This window comes from Netta rufina, assembly GCF_964035555.1.
Source record: "Netta rufina genome assembly, chromosome: W".
NCBI classification, from domain to species: Eukaryota; Metazoa; Chordata; class Aves; order Anseriformes; family Anatidae; genus Netta; species Netta rufina.
Window position 1 is genome coordinate 14,240,967 of NC_140139.1, and position 15,363 is coordinate 14,256,329.

A 15,363-nucleotide genomic window follows, 5' to 3' on the forward strand; every position below is an offset into this window, starting at 1 on the left:
TCTCTCACACGCACACAAATGTGATGTGGAGCGAATGTGTGTGTACATATTGCTGTACCAGCTCTGCTTGAATCTACATGAATACAAATTTCCCTACAGATGTTGCTGCTTCTTGCTCAATGAAGCCCCCGATAGATGTGTGTTTAACAAATCAATAGGTAAATCTCTATCAGCTGATCAGGCTTGCAAATCAATAAGTTTTTGTTCGGTTAAATAAAATATGTCATTAACAGTAAAAAAAAAAAAAAAGGGGGGGGGGGCAGGCAGGCGGGCAAAAGCTGGGGGGGGAAATCCCCTTCTTGCTCCGGAGACATGGTCTCGTCAGTTTGCTCTGCTGCCGTTTGAAGTTACTGCGTCCGTCGAAACCTACTCGGCTGAGCACTAAACTTTCGGGAGACTAAAGTGCCGTAAGAAGTCAACGAGGGGTCCGAGGAATCATAAGGCAGCAGCCGGATGTAAGAAAGGTGGGAGGGGAGTTGTGCCTACTGAGCTGCACCGTGGCTTCCCCTTTGCTTTCGTCCTGGCATTTTCCACCTACTTACCTCCTTCCTCCCGCTCAAAATAAGAAAGCCGCAGGGGGGGACATCGACACGTCGGCTTCACGCTGACCGCTGGGGCTCCGGCGGGAGCGCTCCTTCCGCACCGGGGAGCCGGTGCTGCCCCTTGATCTTGCCGCAGCGCCCCGAGGACTTTGCCTGTGAGATGCAGCACCTAGGGGAAAAAAGAGGGAGGAAAGGACTGGAGAGACCTCGAGATCGAGGAATCCGCCCAACTGTGGGTCCCACGCCACACTTCAGGCGTGCAGAGCCCCGTTTCGAGGCTACTGCCCAGAACACAAGTAGGCTGCCGGCTCCGATGGACACCGCCTTCCCTCCTTCCTGTCGTTGTTATTCATATAATTATTATTCCTAATGATACTAATAATTAATTTAAAACGTCTTTGCAAATGCAAACTGAAGGTAGGTGCTGAGGAGCAAGAGTAGCAGTTTTAAACAATAGATTAAGACACTAGAAAGTGTCTTCACAGGGAATGGAGACTTTTCACTTCGTCAAAAGTAGTCTTTGCACGACAAAAACCCGCTCTAATAATTTGGTGGAGCCGCTTAAAAGGCTGTCTGCTTACCAACACAGTGACTCCGTCAGTTCCCGTATAAATACGATAACGCAGGGCCTCATGGTTAATTATACAGGAAGGTTTATGAATTGTTTTCCCTCCCTCTTTCACAGACATACTTGCAGCACGCCTATGTCTACTTAGTCAGAAGTTTCAATATTGCAGACATATTTGTCTTGCCGATTTCTTTTGTAAAAGATTTATTTGTCAAATTGCATATTTTCCCAAAAGATTCATCGACACAGGAAAACGTGTTTGCATTTATATCTGCCGGAGATGATGCAGCTTAAAAATTCCCGAGTATACATCGTCTGAAATCAAATCCCCGCATTTGTATTTTTTACATATACCACAACTGGTTAGCAATTTGCACACCAGAGATGACATAGTTTTAAGCTTCCTTTCTTATGTAATGTAAATGATGGCAAAATATGATTTGCCATATAACTAGTCGGAGCAGAGTAAAGTAATATCCTAAAAACCAAAATATTGTAATGAGAGACCATGTTAATGGTATTGAAGTAAAATGAATAAGTAAGAATTAAATTATATTTTTAAAATGGATTGCACTAAAATAAACATGTCTTTGATGCTTTAGGATAAACAGCCTCCTCCCCCAAATATACTGTAAAAATCCTGTATTTTTTTTAGAAACATAAAGTTATCTTTAATGTTGTATCAATTTTTGGTGTTATATAAAATGATTAGTAAAATAAATAGAAACAGTTGCGTCAAACTAAGTAGACAGTTGTTATTTAAATTATCAAAATAAAATCAATGTTTTCCATTCTACTGAGCATGGAAATATTTCTAATTTATTTATTTTCAAGATGCATTAAAACATGTAACTGATTTCCTTTCAAATCAGAATACTTAATATTAGAGCAATTGTCCGCATAATTCTATAACATGGCATTACCTGAAACACATAAATACAAATATGCAAGTTCTGGAATTTGCATTTTGTTTTCTTATACTGTCTATAAACATTGCTACATGATTACATGTACTCACTTTCTTGTATGGACCATCCATTATGTGGTGTCTACATCTTTCAGAGTGTAATCACATTCAGGTTTGTTCTTCTTTAAAGCAGTTACTAGATATATGATAACAGAATCACAGAATTGTCTAGGTTGGAAGAGACCTCAAAGATCACCTAGTCCAACCTCTGACCTAACACTAACAAGTCCTCCACTAAACCATATCACTAAGCTCTACGTCTAAACGTCTTTTAAAGACCTCCAGGGATGGTGACTCAACCATACATAACGTCAACATACATATAACTTACACAAAAATTGCTTTCAACTTTTTCAACTTTCAACTTTGCTTTCAAAAAACAACTCTGGACAAGTGAGTTCTAGTGATATTAGGCAGGATTTGCTGTCAAGCTCTAATAATTCAAGTGGGAAAAATGTATTAAAAAGTATGGAATAATCACCAAATTGGTTCTAAAGCCATTAAAATCAGTGGAATTGATTTCCAAGAAGCAGGATTTGGCCCAGTTGATCAGGTTATAAGGGTTTATAGCTATTGGTATAAAAATGTAGTTTTCAAGTCCATCTCTTGTTAAACTTACAGGCTTTATATATAAAGGTGAAGGCAAACTATTCAGTAGAGTTTTCACAGGAATTTAAGGAGGGAAAAATGCTGAATTTAAATTTGTTTACTCCTCAAATTCATTGGACTGTATAGCATCAACCTCTTGGCAATACTTTTTCTTCTGAATATTTTATACAATTTCTACTACTGGAAAAACAAATGGAGATTAAACAAATTAAATACTGTTTAATTATTCTGGCAATGTGTAATGCTTTAATGCCATTTCTATCTTTTCTTTATTGACTTTCTCTCCTTAGAACTCTCCCTGCAAATAATATACCTGAATTTGTGAGCAGAAAGTAGGCCACACTGAAAATAATCTGGCCAAGCAGCGAAAGTACCAAACCCAGAATCACAGTCCTCAGTCAGTACATGCCTTGCCACAGGAACAATGTGTCTTCAGGACTCCCTATGGAAGCCACTGGAGAATTCAGCTTAAAGAAAAAAAAAAAAAAAAGACACAATTTTCCATCTCTTCATAAGACTAAACCACTTGAAGTACTTGAAGCGTAAGATATAGTGTTTAAGAATTAGTTATTTGAAAAAAATAAGAAAGACTTCAGCCCTGCAATTCATACTCACAAGAAATAGAATAGTCTCAAAAACCAAGATAGAAAGTTTAGCATGTTCTTCGGAGGTGTTTTTTTTCTTTTATTTTTTCTTAAGTTTGAACGTGACATTATTATTAAAAAGGTATTTAAGTAATAAAATAAGATCTTTTGAGCATGCCTTGACTGTACATGTTTGATTTTCTTAAACTCTGCAAAATTAAGTAAGTTAAGATTCTGTTGCCACTGATGTAAAATCCTATTGTTTTCCATGATAGTAAGAAGGACACTTAAATTGCTTTTGTTTATACACAGACACAATTTGGATATCATTTGTGTATCTCTCCGAGTCACACCTGAAAGCCAGGACTCTGATATGTGTACTGAGTCATGTGGGATCTCCACAGCAGAAAGGATGAAAGGATGTTATGTTATCTTTATTTTTTTCTGTATGAACGAAGAAGTAATGAGCTTGACTAGCTTCAAAAATTAGCGTGTTTTTCCAACTAAAATTGTATCAAACAATTCATTCTAATAAAAAATGCAAGAAGAATCAAACGATTATTTCATGAGCTTCATCACTGTCTTATTTTAGCCGAGATTGTTATTCATATAGGAGGAAAACGAACAGTTATATGAAGTTACTTATTTATTTTTTTTTCCAGGGTGTACTGGAACATGCCTTTCCAGGCATGTTTAAAGGGGATTGTTTTCCCCAAGTGGTGCAGAAACGACAGGATTAATTTTCAAAAGATAGCCTGCTGTTTTCCTACTTTTTTTTTCTTCCCTGTCCTGGTTTCAGTTAGAACAGAGTTAATTTTCCTCCTAGTAGCTGGTAGAATGCTATGTTTTGGCTTAGGATGAGAAGAGTGCTGATAACATGCTGATGTTTTAATTGTTGCAGAGCAGTGCTTATACCAAGCCAAGGACATCTCAGCTTCTTGTTCTGTCCTGCCAACGGGCAGGCTGGGGGTGCAGTAAGAGCTGGGAGGGGACAGACCCAGGACAGGTGACCCAAACTGGCCAAAGGGGTATTCCATACCATCTGACGTCATGCTAAACAATATATAGGGGTGGCTAGCTGGGGGAGGGGGGCCGGACTTCTCGGGGTTAGGCTGGGCATTGGTCAGCGGGTGGTGAGCAATTGCATTGTGCATCACTTGTTTTGTACACATTATTAGTAGTAGTACTATTATCACCATTGTATTGTTATTGTTATTGTTATTGTTATTGTTATTGTTATTGTTATTGTTATTGTTATTGTTATTGTTATTGTTATTTTCCTGTCTTATTAAACTGTCTTTATCTCAACTCACGGGCTTCACTTTCCATTTCTCTCCCCCATCCCAGAGAGGGAGGGGGGAGGGTGAGTGAATGGCTGTGTGGTGTTTAGCTGCCGGCCGGGTTAAACCATGACATTCCCCAAATGAACAACTAGACTTAATCTTAAAGAATATTTAAAGCCTTCGGGTGTATTGCACTTGGACCTGAGGGCAATGAGATACCTGGAGGATGCGATCAACAATTTGTAGGGTTGAGCCTGCAAACCCACATTTAGATTTTATATGATGCTGCATGAATTTTGTGTGTCTGTAGATCTACAGATACCCATATAACATGTAATATGCATATAATCTCTGTGATTATATATAATATGTATACGCTATTATAAAAACATGAAAATACATAATAAAAACTGAGCACCTAGATTATAAAAAGCACAACTGTATTGAGAAAGGACTCGAGACACTTCTGTAAGGAAGTTCCTGCTACGTAAGGAAACCTGTACATTCTGCACTGTGTGCTTCTCTTGAGATACACTATATCAGAAGTCAGGAGAACTTGCTTATTTTCTCCTGGGCCAAGAAAAGGCCGTTTATCTTGTATACTTGTTCCCAAGAAACTCTGATGGGAAGGATCGCAGAACATACTGCTGAAAATGAGGTACATAACTTCCAGGGTTGGTGGTATCATTTGTTTCGTTTGGTAAGAGCTAGGAGTGGACTATCCAGGAGACAGCGCCTTCCAGAGCAGGCATCTGTGCAAGAGAGTGGCCAGCTCCTTTCATGACTGACTTTCACTTGGATGTGTTGGGTCTACAAGGCAGACCTGATATGAAGAAAACACCATTTAACCAAATTACCCGTGCATATATGGTACATACATCTCCATACACACATGCTGCAAAGAGCCTCAGGTGCTATTGTTAAACCGTTTATACCTACATGTTTATACCTCTATCTCATTGCCTCCAAACCTGAGAGGTAGAGGTATCAGTTAGACTTCGCTTTGGAAACTTTAGCAGAGTGAAAGGAATAAGGTTAAAGAAATGGAAAGAAAAAACAACAACAACAAAACATGACTCTCCACGCTCAGTTGTGAATCTGCCCTGTACTGAGCCTCTTTGCTGACCCTGAAGTACGGGCCGTTCCCGAGAAGGAGAAATGGCACAAAATGACCTGACCGGGTGTTTGAAGCGGCACCAGTCTGGGACTGTCATCCCAGGTAGCAGCTTGTTACCGTTTCCTCTACTCACATGGCCCCTACGCACAAGGTAGTCCAGACCAACTTTAAGACGCTTTTTGGACAGCTGGCTGAGGGAGCACCCCGAGAACAAACGGATCAAACCTCTTCCAAACCCGCAGGAGCTCAAGAATTCCGCAAATTCAGGCATATATCCACTGTACCGTACGCAGGCATGCAGAGAACTGTGATCACTGTCCTTTGCTGTTCCGCCAGCCTGGCCTGTCCCACCGTCGCCCCTGGAGGGTTCTGAGCACCACGCCGAGCCGCGGGGACTCTGCACGGCGCCTGGAAGGCAGGAAGGGCAAGCTCCCCTGCCAGGGCCGGGGCCTGGGCGAATACCCGCGCAGTAGCCGTGAGGAGCCATAGGCAAGCCACAACACTGTACCTTGCCCCGGTCGCTCAAGTGTGCGCCTCCCAGTTTACAGGGTATGACGGGCTGTAGACCGTGGAGTCTGTGGATGTACACACACTGGAACCAACCAAGTTACATAAACCCAAGAACGGTCGCGGCGTTAATTGCAGTCATGCTAATTTGAGCTAGAGGCAGTGAGCGCGCAGATGGAAGGGTAGGGGGCTGCCGGGGGGGGGGGGGGGGGGGGAAGAGGGTTATTGCGGTGCTGCTGTCCCCTGGTGGAGCTTTGCCATGCCATGCCCGGCTGTGCCGTGCCATGACATGCCATGCAGGACCTGCCCCGCACCCGCAGAGCCCCGCTGTACTGGCTGCAGTCTGTCGACGCGCTGTGCAAGGGGATAAGCAACCTGCAGAGCCCTGCGATGGACAACTTGAGCTGCGCAACCCCCATGGACTAGCGCGTGGGGCCCTCAGCCCACAACACCAGTCAAAGTAATTTCTGCTCTAAGCTTCTGGCCTGAACCCCGCGGTGTGGGGATGGTGCTAAGGGCAGGGGCGGCTTTCAGCCCCCGCCTTCAGACTGGCCCGGGTCAGTCCAGGACGTTCGTGTGTCCATGAGGGGGTACGGCTACTCCCGAGTCCTTTGCAGAGGGGAGCTGAGGCCCCCACTTCCTCCCCGTGGGGCCAGGAGACGTCCAGTGGCTGCCAGGGTGTCCTGGGACCTATACAGGACTAGAGAAATGTCTACAAAAAGGAAACCATAAGAGGCTTGTATTAATGGTTCTTTGGACATGTAAGCAAAACGGCATCTTTCTCCTTTTGCCTTTATTCAAGTTGTTTTACAAAGGTAAGTATCAAGCAGCTGTGGGACACAGTCAAAATTTGTAGTTCGTTTAAAGCTAAGCCTACTTACCATCTCTTTCTAAATATTTAACATTGCCCAGATTTGTCTCTGGATTTTTTACAATTTTTTTCCCCACTGCTTTTGGTGTCGTAGTGAAGGGATGCAAGACACAGACTTCTGATGGCTCTTGAACAGAAGGCCTTTATTGCCATTTTTCACCACTACATGTATTTTCCCCATAGCCCCATGCGCTGACAACGCACCTAAATCTGTCATACAATTGGTTAGAGACCTTCAGACACGTGCCTCAAGCCAGCCAGCACTTGGCCACTGCCCAAAGCTCATCTTTAACACTGTAGCCATGTTAATTTATCTCGACCTTGCTCAAGTTTTTGTTTCTACCACTTATTTCCTCATTATCTCTAATTCAGGGGCATGTGAAACAGCGCAAAGCCACCTGCGAATTCCTTTCCCACAATTCCCCCTTTTTTATTTTCAACCAATCAAACGCTTTCTATAGATTTTTCTATCAATCACCGCAGACATTGCAATAAGCAAGGTACAATAAGCAACAGGGTGAAAATCACAAGTAGAATTACTTGCACCTTAGGCACCGGGGAAGTCAGGGTCATATTAGTTAGCTGGTCAGTGCTTGCGTTACCCTCTGTAAAAGTAGCGTGCCTACTAGAATCTACATGTCAACAAGCCACTAAGCGCTAGGGATGTTGCTTCGCAGTGATGCTGCTTCTCACTCGCACAGCACAATCACACAATCACGCAAAGAGGCCTCTTGCACTTCTCATTCATACCACAGGAAAATATCACTTAAATTAATTTGTTGGCTGCTTCAGGAGGTCCTTGTCTACTCCTGCGGTGAGCGGCTGAGAGTGGAGACTCCTCCGAGGAAAATGCTCGGGGTGCACCTAGGGGTGTCTGCTCCACAGTCGATCCCACAGCCGAGCAGAGCGGCTCCTGGCACAAGGAATGATGCTATTATAGTTTTGTATAATGACACCAAAGAGATGCATTGTGATAAGGAGAAAGTGTGGCGTTGACCATTTGTTTCATGGTTTGGTTTTTGCCCAAGCAATTGAACCTTACACATGCTGTTGCTGTTACACTTCCCAGGATATAGAATTCCTGTGGCTCTAGGGGTGCTTGCAGCAAGTAGACAATCCAGTCTTTGTTATCTGCCGGGTTCCCCACCAGACATATCATTAATGTGTTGTTAGCACTAGCCAGGGACAGGCACATCGCTTCTTGTCCTGTCATGTTGGCGAGGGTGACCCAGATGTTGCAATGCGGTTGGATGGAGACCCAGGGTTGGCAATAACTGACGACAGCGGCGATGTCGGTGAGGAGGAGGCCAACCATGGCCTTACCCCCCTTGCTGGTACCCATCTTGGTCTGTGACATGTGGAGACACAAGCATACCCTCGACCCCAAGTTATTAGAGGCTGAGGTCCCTCCCAAAGACCTGTATTTAATTTTTTTAATATTACTATGGCCTGCTCTGATTGTGGCACCCGTGACAGCGTGGAATTCATACTTTCGTAATGTTTTATTATGGGCGGTATCTCTTTGTGAGGAAAGGGTAATGATAGGTGATTCATTACGTGAAGTGCCTTTCCCAACCTTTTCTGTGGTGTTTCCTGGGTGTCTCCCCGTTTTTGTTTATTTAGCAGTGCTTTCAAGGTGTGATGTGTGCGCTCAACAATGGCTTGACCCTTGGGGGAATGAGGAATTCCTGTGATGTGTCAGATACCACAAGTTCGAAAAAAGGTTTGAAGGGAGTGACTACCATAGGTGGGGCCATTGTCAGTTTTTATTTCCTTTGGGATGGCTAGAGCTGCGAAAGTGACACAGAAGTGAACCTGGACATGGTGACTGGTTTCACCCACTGTAGCTGTCGCCCAAATAGCATGAGAGAAAGTATCTACTGATACGTGAACATATTGGTAAAGCAACCAAATTCTGGAATATGCATTATGTCGATCTGCCATAACTGTAAGGACCGTAGACCTCTAGGGTTTACCGTTAAAGACAGGGTCGAAACATGCTATTGACAGTCAGGACATGTTTGGAAATCAATTTGGTGTCAGTGATTGATATAGTGAATTGTTTCGCCAAGACTTTGGCATACTGATGGAAAAAGGCATGGGATAACCATGCTTGCTCCAGCACCTTAGGCACTGGGGAAGTCAGGGTCATATTAGTTAGCTGGTCAGTGCTTGCATTACCCTCAGTAAAAATACCGGGTAACATGATGTGGCTTCGCATGTGAATAATACAATATGGGTGCACTCGCTGCTCTACCAAAAATAACAGCTCTTTAAATTTTAGAAACAAGTTTTCCTTTGGGATATGTCTTAAATGTGCCCTCTCAATTTGCTGAGCGACACCTACAGCATATTGCGAGTCTGATACAATATTCAAAGGTACTGTTCTTTTTGTGTTTTCTTTTTTTCTTTTTTCTTTTTTCTTTTTTTTTTCCTTTTTCTTTTTCTTTTTCTTTTTCCTTTTCTTTTTCTTTTTCTTTTTCTTTTTCTTTTTCTTTTTCTTTTTCTTTTTCTTTTTCTTTTTCTTTTTCTTTTTCTTTTTCTTTTTCTTTCTTTTTTTTGTTGTTGTTGATTTTTTTTTTTTGGGTAGGAGGTTTGAAGAAATCAATCTTCTGGCAGTATCGGACAATAAATGGTACAGAAACTATAGTAATGCTGAGTCGTACCGGAGCAAACAATTTGTGAATAGCATATGCCAACACAAATGTGCCTGTATCAGCAGCCCTTTTAGATTGCAGCGATGATTCACTGAAACCAAATTTGAAGAGAACTGCAGTCATATCCACACTACTTGACAAAGCCAGGTAGGAGATTCCTAGAGATACTGATGAAATTCCAGTGTAGAATGAAAACCCCTACAGCACCACATTCTTTGAAAACTTTTTTCAGCTGCTGGGATTTATTGAGTTTCTTGTTTTCACTGCTGAGATCTGTGGCTGCCTTTTCAGGGGATCCACCCACATCCTTGGCCGAGCTGCCAGCGGCGGCCCGCAGCGCCAGCTGCTTTGTTGAATTTTATTTTCTGTTCAACGCAAGCAGTTTCCATCAATTGGAGCAGAGATTTACCATGCACCTATGCCCCAGGAAGTTTCGCGGAGGTCCAGGGTGACGTCGCGGACTTTCTGCGGGACAGAGCAAGGCGAGGGAACTGCCAACCGATGCTCTTACAGCTCCCGTCGTGCGCTGCAGCACACAGCTCCCCGGGCTCCCATACCTATAGGTTCTGAACAATATCTGCTGCATTTCCTCTGCATCTGTGTTGTGGTTTAACCCGGCCGGCAGCTAAACACCACACAGCCGTTCGCTCACCCTCCCCCCTCCCTCTCTGGGATGGGGGAGAGAAACGGGAAAGTGAAGCCTGTGAGTTGAGATAAAGACAGTTTATTAAGACAGGAAAATAATAATAACAATAATAATAATAACAATAATTATGATAATAGTACTACTACTAATAATGTGTACGAAACAAGTGATGCACAATGCAATTGCTCACCACCCACTGACCGATGCCCAGCCTATCCCCGAGCAGCCTGCCCCCCCACCCCAGCTAGCCATATATATATTAGCCCTATATATTGTTTAGCATGACGTCAGATGGTATGGAATACCCCTTTGGCTAGTTTGGGTCACCTGTCCTGGGTCTGTCCCCTCCCAGCTCTTACTGCACCCCCGGCCTGCTCGCTGGCAGGACAGAGTGAGAAGCTGAAACGTCCTTGGCTTAGTGTAAGCACTGCTCTGCAACAATTAAAATATCGGGGTGTTATCAGCACTCTTCTCATCCTAAACCAAAACATAGCACCCTATCAGCTCCTAGGAGGAAAATTAACTCTGTCCTAACTGAAACCAGGACAAGCTGTCGGTCTTCAGTAGATAAAACAAACTTGCACTGAACTACAGGAAGCAAAGAAGGGGACGGTCTCTCTGCCCGGGGCAGGGCGCGGAAGGCCGCGGAGCTGGGCGGCGCGCGGAGGGCGGCTGGGTCTGCCTGCCTGCCTGTCTTCCTGTGGGTGTACTATTGCGGCGCAACTTGTTTTTATTTCCCCTCCCACAGGACAAATGATATTAGGATATCGTGAACTGTTGGCACAGGAGTTTATGTGCGCGCTGATTCAGAGAAGTGAGACCGGCAGCTTTTAACGCGGACACGGGCAATGTCCCGCAGAACAGGGCCCTGAGGTCGGGGCTCCCCGGGTCCTATTGCCGGTCTGGACAGCAGGCACTGCCGGAGCCTTGCCTGCCAGAAAGGCTGTGCGGGATCAAATAACCCTACACTTAGAAGGCAGCTGTGCTAGGATTGAATTTTAACGTGGACAAGGACCGGAATTTATATTTTCCTCAAGCATTTGCTTGTGTCGGTAGTCCTCGGGAGGGCTGGGGATCTTTTGCTCCCAGCCAGCCTCACACCTTTTTGCTTGGAGCTCTGGGTTCTTCTCCCTCTTGGCGTACTCTGCTCTGACACGGTGGCCAGATAAGATTTCATGCAGGCAGCTGGGGACAGCCAAAGTGAGGGAGCTCTTGGCCGAGCCTGCGGAAGATCATCTGCCATCAGCCCCCTTCTCCATCACCACCCTGCGCTGGGATCCAGCCCCAGCCAAAAGGGGGAATCCACGTGGGTACTATTTGCTTGAGTTTCTCAAGCCTTGCCGTATGCACTCTGTTTCACAAGCGACAGGTTTCCAAAGAGTTAGCTCATCCCAGAGAATGCCTTCATAAACTAGTGCCTGCTTACAGCCAGGGCAGGATTTGTTGCAATGGCAGTGCACATTTTGTTGAAATTTTTGTGAAAAAAATGAGGTTAAGAAACTAATTGAATATAGCTCTCAAAAATTTGTACAGCAATTTGAAAAAGTGGGACTCAAAAGAAAAGTTGAATGCCTTGACTAGGAAGATCTTCAAATGTAATTGCTAACAACTCAAAATGTCAATTTAATCTAGTCTGCTCTATAATCCCATAAATTCTGTAGCACCCCTGTGGTGTAATTGCCTGAAGTAACTAGGAAAATAAAACTAACATTCACATTTTTAAGGAAAAGGTACAGCACTGAAGAGGCTTTCAGGGTAGGGCATAACTGCATTACCTGAGCATTCCCTAGACTCCCAACCTTAGATGCTATCGCGCTGGGGAAACTTGGTGTGCTAGCCCTAAGGAACAGCACGGAGCGTAGAGTGGAGTGGAGACACCACGGCTAGGCTCTGTAACCAGGTGGGGACTCTATTGTTCTTGTGCACAAAGCTGCACTTTTTGCCACCCTGAGCCAAAGACCTGTCATGTTTTGACAAATGCTGTACCCTAGTGTACTTTTTGCTCATTATAATATCATTATAATGCCAAAACACACCTCCATCCCAAAAGCTACCCGCCTCCGAGGTGCGACCACCCCTCACTGAGCATGCGCCCTGAATTTCTTGGAGCCTATTACTTTAAACGGAGACGGGAGAACTTTTCACCAATCATAACTAAGATATGCTTGACTAGAGCCACTCAAGCTCCACCTAAAAGATAGAAAATAATATAAATTGGCCCAAGAAAGAGGGGATGTTAGGGAAGATACCACCATCAGGGGAGATACCATCCCGAGGATATACAACATCCTTAGGACCTCCTGACTCCTGGGATCAGTCAACAGGCTGAGCCTCTCTTCCACCCCCATTGGGACACCTTTGGGTGAGATCTGAATACTTGCTTATAAATCTCTGTAGAGTCTTTGATCCTTTTAACGTGTTTATTTCTAGGCTGCGCACCTGTAACACCTGTAACACCTGTAACACCTGTAACATCTGTAACACCTATAACACCTGTGTATTTCATGCATACTAGCTTGCTTTTGCAGACAGTCACTATCGCCGGCAATCCAAAAGAACCTGGTTATCTGTTGCTGTAATAAACCATACTTGATTGCATTGTGATAGCTCTCATTAAGTGCAACTAGGGTAAGGGTGGTTATTCGTGATAGTTCAGTGTTCTGAATCCAACCAGACCCCCAGATGGTTAATGCGTTTTTGGTGAATGTCCAACTGGTTCAGTACCCTGAATCCGACCAGTCCCATAACGGTTAATCAGCTACACCCCTTAACGCAACAACCCCATACAACTTCCAAGCACAAGGCTTTATTGCAACCTTAATTTATGAAGCAATACTCCCCACCCAATTTTTCACCCGTTTGAGGTAGGGAGGACCAAGGTTTGGAAAAACAATGCCAGGAGATGTTTCACAATAAAAAATTGCTACTTAAATCCCTAGACCCAGTGCTCTCCAAACAGAGAGGTGAGACTTTGAAGATTCAGCTCTCAATATATTAGAGAGGTATAGTTTTTAATCTTTGGTCATTGATTTTCCAGAATGTAGCTCTTTAAACAAAACTTCCTGGGTAAATTCCTTTCACCCATTGCTTTTGTCACTGGCCATCTACTCCTAATTTGATCAGAAAACACAAGGAAAACTAATCATTTCCCTTTATGTGAAATCCATATATACTAATGGGCTGAGTTTAACTATACAAAACATAGCAGGCCCCTCAGTGACAGTTTTACTTCTATTGAGAATAAACCAGTTTGTGATATTAGCAAAAAGCAGCAGCTACTTCAGATGGCATATGAAGTTGTTCTTCATTATTATTATGATTATGTATCAGGGATCTTGTTTCTGCTGCCAGGTCCCTGCCTCCCACACCACCATTCTACCTCTTTCCTTGTGATTACTAATTCCAAAAGATGGGAATATTTTTTTTTTCTTAATAAATATATATATTCTTTTTTTTTTCTACATTTTCAGTAGAAATGACTTTTCTTCATAACTTTAAACTATGAAAAACATTTTTTCTTGTATTTAGCAACTGAAATTGAGAAGACAAAATAAAAAGGAAGCTCTAAATTACTGAAAAACAAATCTTTCATTTGCTGAAGTATTGCTGCAATCAAGATCATTTTCTCAACTAAACTCTTCTTCCTCCACACATATGGGTACATGTTGTAGTTTAACCTGGTAGGCAGCTAAGCACCATGCAGCCATTTGCTCACTCCCCCTTGCAGTGGGATGGGACAGAGAATAGAAAAAGGAGGACAGTTTAATAAGAAAGAAAGAAGCAAACAAACAAACAAGCAAAAAAAATATGAAACAAACAAGTGATGCACAATGCAATTGCTCACCATCAGCTAATCAGTGCCCAACCAGTCCCTGAGCAGCCAGGTAGCCCCCCTGGCTACCTCCCCCCAGTTTTATGAGTGAGCGTGAAGTCATATGGTACAGAATATTCCTTTGGCCACTTTGGGTCACCTGTTCTGGTTGTGTCCTCTCCCAGCTTCTTGTGTGCCCTCAGCCTCCTCACTGGCAGGGCAGTATGAGAAGCAGAAAAAGTCCTTGACTTAGTGCAAGTACTGCTCAGCAGTGTGTTATCATCATTATTCTCATCCTGAATCAAAAACACAGCACCATGCCAGCTACTAGGAAGAAATTAACTCTATCCCATCTGAAAACAGGACCATTTGTTCTCAGACCTTTCTTACTGAGATCCAGAAAGAACCCTGAACCTTCTCTTTCTCTCTCTCTCTCTCTCTCTCCCCCTGCCCCATCCCAGTGCAGTGCAGTTATCAACCCTGTCTGAGCCACAAATCCAAAACACAGTAACATATGGGCTGCTATGAAGAAATGTAACTCCATCCCAGCCAGACCCAGTAGAGTTGTACATAAAAGCAAAATGGTCTTCCTGTACACATTGACTAATTCCTTCTAGAAAAGTTTAGTCTTTTTTCATCAGTCTCAAGATGAGACAATGTTGAGTTGCTTGTACATTTTGAACCTCTACAGGATTAGCGCTTTCCAAAATAACCACCATTTCATATGTATGGTGTACAATATTTGTCCCTAGATGCATGAATTTGCATTTAACTTGCACATATTATGAAATATTTTGACTGACCCAAATTAGCTACAAATCTAGGATATGCTGTATGACTGCTATACAGCCATCATTATTTCTCTTACATCCAAAGTTTATATCATGAGAAAATAATACCAGTTGTGATTTTATATTTACTTTTAGGTAGTTAATAAAATGTTGAAAAAAAGTCATTAATTAGTCAATAAGAATCTTGTTAGAAATGCACTTATATGATAATTGATACCTATTTTTTGAGGTTTACCAGTCAGCCAGTTCTTAACCCATAATAATGTGTACTTTACTGATATCCTGATAATCTGTAGTCTGAATGTCATGCATTGCTAAATCAAACAGCACATTGTAGTACTATGCAGTTACTCTTATCAATCCAGTTATCTCATAAAAATGAATATTTGCTTGATTAAAACCATTTTCCA

General features: G+C 43.1%; 1 pseudogene across 1 annotated transcript in view; it reads right to left on the reverse strand.

Annotated features, from left to right (window-relative positions):
* Positions 1–599: 599 nt before the first annotated feature.
* LOC311220861 (very low-density lipoprotein receptor-like) overlaps positions 600–15,363 on the reverse strand; it is a 64,301-nt pseudogene continuing 49,537 nt past the window's right edge. Inside the window, exon 3 of the transcript in view lies at positions 600–711. The product of the transcript in view is annotated as a very low-density lipoprotein receptor-like (transcript). The remainder of the gene's footprint in view (positions 712–15,363) is intronic.